At 39.1% G+C, this 5994-nt stretch overlaps 1 pseudogene; it reads right to left on the bottom strand.

Annotated features, from left to right (window-relative positions):
• Positions 1-4011: 4011 nt before the first annotated feature.
• On the bottom strand, positions 4012-4111 carry LOC113354608 (annotated as a pseudogene).
• Between the last annotated feature and the right edge of the window lie 1883 nt (positions 4112-5994).

Consider the following 5994-nt stretch of genomic DNA (forward strand, 5'->3'; position numbering starts at 1 on the left):
AGTCAGGACTTGTCAAGAGCGTCCAGGTGCGCTCCAGACGCCCCAGACACCCTTGACTCAACCGTGTACCTCGGCGCCCTGATCGAGTTTCTGCACTCCTTAGTAGACAGCTTCTTACCTTAGTCTTTCAACGAAGGAGCTCTACTGGATGAGCTTTTAATTTCACCCAAAATCTCCATGACTCAGGATCTAGGGTCGGTGTAGCTTTCTCCTGAGTCATGCTAATTTTTCAAGGTTTTCCCCAATTATGACATGCGTTAGGTCTTATTTTTTCCTCTTGCTATTGTGCGAACTAGGGTGCACGCCACAATTGGATGCCTAACCTCCATTGTTGGAGGTTTTACTTCTGATGCCTTTTTTGTTAAGGTCATATTTTTGCCTTTTTCTTATATGTAATATATGTAAAGAAGAATAATTTTTTATTTTCATTTATACGTTTGATTGGTACAATTCTGATATCTTCTTTCTTCCTTTATTCTTCGATGTAATAACTAGTTAGAGTCAAAGACCGCATGACTTGTTCAACCCTGTCCGTCTTTGTGTATCGTTAATTTCGCTCTCTAAATATTCTCGTCTTTTTTGTATGAGTCATGGATAATACTTATTTAAATAAGTTCTATTCCATGGGTGCTCAAGTCTTCGCCCCGTGTTACGCCATTCAGGATCCATTAATTCATATGCCCCATTTCCAACAACTCTTTTTATTATATAAGGACCATCCCATGTCTTCTCTAGTTTTCCATCTCCTCCTTCCCGATAAGGTGGTATTTCTCTTAAAATTAGTTCTCCTGGTTGGAATTATCTTTCTTTGACGCGCTTGTTATATTCTCTAGCTAGTCTCTTGTGGTAATTCTTCATATGTTGCAGTGCAATCTCTGATAGACACATTTTTGTGTCCGATTTGTCTCGATTCTATATATTGTTAGGGCTCATTTTTGTACTTATTATGGTGCTTTATTTATTAGTAGGTATTTTTGGCCAATAAACATTTTTGGAAAAAATTGGCTCGAAGTCGGAAAGCACCCGGAGGACACTTGCTATTCGGTCCCCACGTTTGGATAAGGGGCACTCTCAGGACACCCCTTAAGGCAGCTGCTAAAGGAACCCCTACTCTGGTTAGAGGGCATCCCTGTTCTTCCCTATTTGAACAGAAAATTGGCGGGAAATATTTGGAAGTTGGGAACAAAATTAGGGTTCATATTTTGGAGGGGTTTACACGAGAGTCAATCTCGGATTTGTGTCGGGCTGGACTCAAGTTAACCAAACAGGGTTGGTAATGGATTTTATTTTGATCTAATTTGGTTTAATCATCGAGATGACTCAAAACAGGGACATGAGTTTCTCGGGTCTCTGTTACATTGGTTTGGAGGAGTTTTAGCCGAGTTTGCTCGTGGGATTGATTGGTAAATGGAAAGAATATCTTCCCAGAGATTCGACTATATCTTAGAGAGAGTTTGGAAGAGTAGAAACAACTGAGACGCGTAAACGGATGGGTTCCAGAGACGTGTAGAAAATAGAAACAAAAGTCCGAGACTTTTGGTGGAGGGAAGTGGAAGATTTCTCGGGATTTAATCGTCATGTGAAGTATAAAAGTGCTGGGAAAAGTCAAAAAAAGGGTGACGCAACCTTAGGAGAAGTTTAGAACCCAACAGAGAAGAATCAGTCGAGTTGCAGAGCGAGTTACACTAGCAGGAGAAGAAGAAGAAGCTGAAGAACAAACACCATTCAAAACAGTCGTTTTGTCAGTCTTAATATCTCAACACTTAGGCGTCTCAATTTGTAACACTGCTACAGTAACCAACAGGTCTCTGTAACAGTTCGTCGTTTGTAACAGCTTCTTTGTAGCGCCAATACAGCGTTGCAAACTGTCTGTTTTATTGTCTTCCTTCCTTTTAATCAACTTTTGAACCATAAACCAATATTTTAAGCAAGTGGTTAATACGAGGAGCTAAACCCCATTGCTGAGGCGATAGAGGAAGCTATTTTTCCAACAAAAAGTGGTATATTCTATTTTATCTTTTTATTTACAATAATTATATGATTATTTGCCTTGAACTATTATTGAATATGATTTTTATTTGAGTGATTGTGATTTTTTGATGGAGTATGCTTAGTTTTAAGACTTTGATGCTTCATACTTGGTATTTACAATTATTACTTTTGAAAATCTATTGTTGCAATATTTAGAATCAAATTAAACGAGAAAATTGCATAATATAAGTATTGGTTAATCACTTTGAACTTGGAAAATAGTGGAATCTTAGCCTCAGTGTTTCTTTTAATATTGATATCATCTTTGTTTGAGTTTGCTATAATTTTAGTGTTTTATTTTAGTTTTGAATTTAAGTCTAAAATCCTTCACAAGTCTGAGAATCGACACTTTTTACCACTATCTACAAATCACATCAATTTTTGGCGCCGCCGACGCGGACTTGTTTTTAGGGTTTTAGATTTATTTATTTTATTTTTTTTTTTATTTTTGTTCTTTTTTATGTTTTTGGGTATTTATCTTGTGTCTACAGGTTCTGGATCATAAAGAAAATTGAGCCAAAGAGTTTGGTGATTTCATAAAGACTTGGAGCTAAAGATTAAAGCAAAAAGAACAGAAAAGAAGACAGACAAGAAATTTTAGTTTAGGGTTTGTTTATTTTCTTTTAGAAAAAAAAACTGTATTAGGGTTTATTATTTTTGTAATTTTTCTTTTCTTTTTGGACTTTTGGACTTTGGGACATTATTTTTTTATTACCCTACGGAAGGGTACTTTAAATATAAACTGTTTGCAGAGAAGGAGGACAATTACGATATTGTCTCTGCACCTTGGGTTCGTACACTTGACATCGGAGTCAGTGGCCCGAGTCGACTACAACCGATTCATCCCCGTCTGGAACGGGAGGTAAGATTCTAAACACTCGCGAATCCCCTGTCAGCGAGTTACTGGACTCCTTCGTATGCATATATGTTGAGGACTGAATACAACATTTATTTTTCTAGTAAAGGGCAAGGCCTGGCCATACAAGATAAGGGTTCGGATTTCATCACCGTTCTCTTCTTGCCCGCTTTAGGAACACGTAACCTACGCGAACCTAAGCCTAAAATTTTGACTAGAACGAGACCGATAGGGTAACGAGCTTAACAGGAAAGTCATTCGAAAAATATTGGTTACTCTTTTAAGCATACTTCGAAGTTCTTGACGGTTTCTGTAAGTTGAATGCGTGACTGCGCCGCCTTGTAATACCGGTGAGGCCTTGGGTATCAAAGCTCCACCGAGCTTCCCTCGCCTCTATTCAACTTACGTTAACTCGGATTGATTCCAGAGGGGTTTGCTTAAATTGTAACGAATTCCCGTTCGAAGGATTAGAAGCTGGTCTAGAAACAATCTAAGTGGAGCCATCATGCTTTTTTTGCTAGAAATCAATAGGTTTGATTTGGTTGAGTCGGCCTTGATCTGTGTTTGCTTACCCTTCCAATTTAGAAAATTCTATTGTATGCCTGAACGTAAAAGAGACGCACTAGGTAGATTTGTTAAAGAGAAACCTAGTAGTTCGAAGCGTCTCGATTACCTTAATCTAGAGAGTCCGACTTTTGAAGAGTCTGTTTTTGAACGTCCTTTGACTGAGGAGAGAATCCATGTTGCTCCGATAGCGCCAGAAATGGCAACTTTGAAAGCTTTGTTGAATCCAACTAGGACTACTCGTCCCTCATGTATCAGGTTAGCTGAGACGGAAGCAACTTATGAACTTAAACCTGGGACCTTACAGCTGCTCCCAATCTTTTTAGGGAAAGAAAATGAAAACCCCTATTTCCATGTTAGGGACTTTGAGGAAATTTGTAGTACCCTCAGGATTAGAAACCTAGATGATGCTTTGAAACTTAGGTTATTCCCCTTTTCCCTGAAAGATAAAGCTAAATCGTGGCTATATAGTTTGGCTTCCGGGTCAATCGAAACGTATGAACAACTTACATCTGCCTTTTTGAACAAGTTTTTCCCTAGGCACAAAACATCGTCTATTAGGACGCAAATCTGCACGTTTTCTCAACAGGAGGGAGAAACTTTGTATAGGTATTTGGAAAGGTTCAATGATTTATTAGCCCAATGTCCTCATCATGGTTTAGAGAAGGTTAGGTTAGTTCAGATCCTTTATGAGGGTTTAGATTATCCCACCACAACCACAGTAGAATCTATGTGTACTGGTGGATTTGAGAACCAAACAGTTGATGACGCGATGACATATTTGCATGAAGTCGCCGAAAAACCCAACAATGGGAAAGTAGTAGGGGACCCCAGAAAACAATTCTTCTTAGCAGAGGAAACGTTAATAGGGTAGAAGGAGGCTATGAATCAGATGCCAAAATTGCTGCTATAGCGAAAAGGTTAGAAGCTTTAGAAGTGGGTAACACTAGTGGTAGATTGGAGCCTTTTGGGAAGGCCAGAATAATGAAGAGCAAGCCAATGCTCTATATAATAACACTAGGTTTGATAATCGTCAGAAGTTTGACCCATATTCAGAAACCTATAATCCTGGTTGGAGGAACCATCCGAACTTTTCATGGTCTAAGGGCCAGAGTCAGGGTCAGTCTAATAATTCTAATGCTCCCCCAGGTTTTGGCTACACTAGGAATACATCAGGCCCAGAAAATAAAACGACTAGCTTAGAGGAATCTATTAAGATGTTAGCAAAAACTCAGGAAATGTTAGCACAGAGCCATGTTAGTTTTCAACAGGAAACCAAGCAGAATTTTCAAACTAATGCTCAGAGCCTTGCTAAGTTAGAACTTCAAGTCGGCCAAATAGCTAAGACCTTAAGTGAGAGAGATAATGGTAGGTTCCCTAGTCAGACTAATCCCAATCCTAGAGGAGTTCATGAAGTAGGTACAAAACCATCGAATCAATTGAATGCTATTAGAACCCTTAGGAGTGGTAGAATAGTAGACAATCAGGTAACCATGCCCGATAGTGAACATACTGTAGTTCACCCCTCAGGACCACTAGCTAAGGAAACTGATAAAATTTCTGATGATGCCAACTCAGTTCCTGAGAGGTCTGATTCTTGCCTAGAGCCCCATTTCCTCAGCTATTAGTACCAACAAAGAAGGAATCGAACTTTAATGACATATTGGAGGTTTTTAAGCAAGTTACCATAAACCTTCCTTTATTAGATGCAATTAGGCAAATTCCTGCTTATGCCAAGTTCCTTAAGGATATGTGTACGCGAAAGCGAAAACTTAGCGTCCATAAGAAAGCCTTTTTAGCTAGTCACGTAAGTTCAATTATTCAAAACACTACAACTCCAAAGTACAAAGACCCAGGTTCCCCTACCATTGCTTGTACAATAGGTAAACCCGGGTAGAAAAAGCTTTACTTGACTTAGGAGCCAGTGTGAACCTACTTCCGTACCATGTGTACTTACAGCTAGGACTTGGTGAAATGAAACCTACTCAGATAACACTGCAGTTAGCTGATAGGTCTGTTAAAATTCCTCGAGGTGTTATTGAGGATGTCCTTATTGAGGTCGACAAGTTTATCTATCCAGTGGATTTCGTGGTCCTAGATACCCAACCTGTCCCTGACCCAGAGAACCAGATACCTGTGATTTTAGGTCGCCCATTTTTAGCTACGTCTAATGCGATCATTAACTGTCGAAATGGTGTGATGAATTTATCTTTTGGTAATATGACTATGGAGAAACATTTTTAATGTCAGTAAGCTACCTCATGAGCTAGATGACACATGTGTTGAAGAGGTGAACATGATAGAAGCCTTAGTTCAGAGTCATTACCAAACATTTTGTCTGAAGACCCATTAGAAAGTTGTCTATCCCATTTTGGTTTAGATTTTGACGACGATAACTATTGAACAGGTGAATGCTCTATTAGATTCTACCCCTGTGTTAGACACTGATAGATGGAAAGCTAGGTTCGAACCGTTACCAGTTTCTGAGACTACCCTAATTCCTTCTTTAGAAGAGCCCCCAAAGTTGGACCTTAAACCACTAC

Source organism: Papaver somniferum, chromosome 2 (genome assembly GCF_003573695.1).
Source record: "Papaver somniferum cultivar HN1 chromosome 2, ASM357369v1, whole genome shotgun sequence".
In the NCBI taxonomy this organism is placed as follows: Eukaryota; Viridiplantae; Streptophyta; class Magnoliopsida; order Ranunculales; family Papaveraceae; genus Papaver; species Papaver somniferum.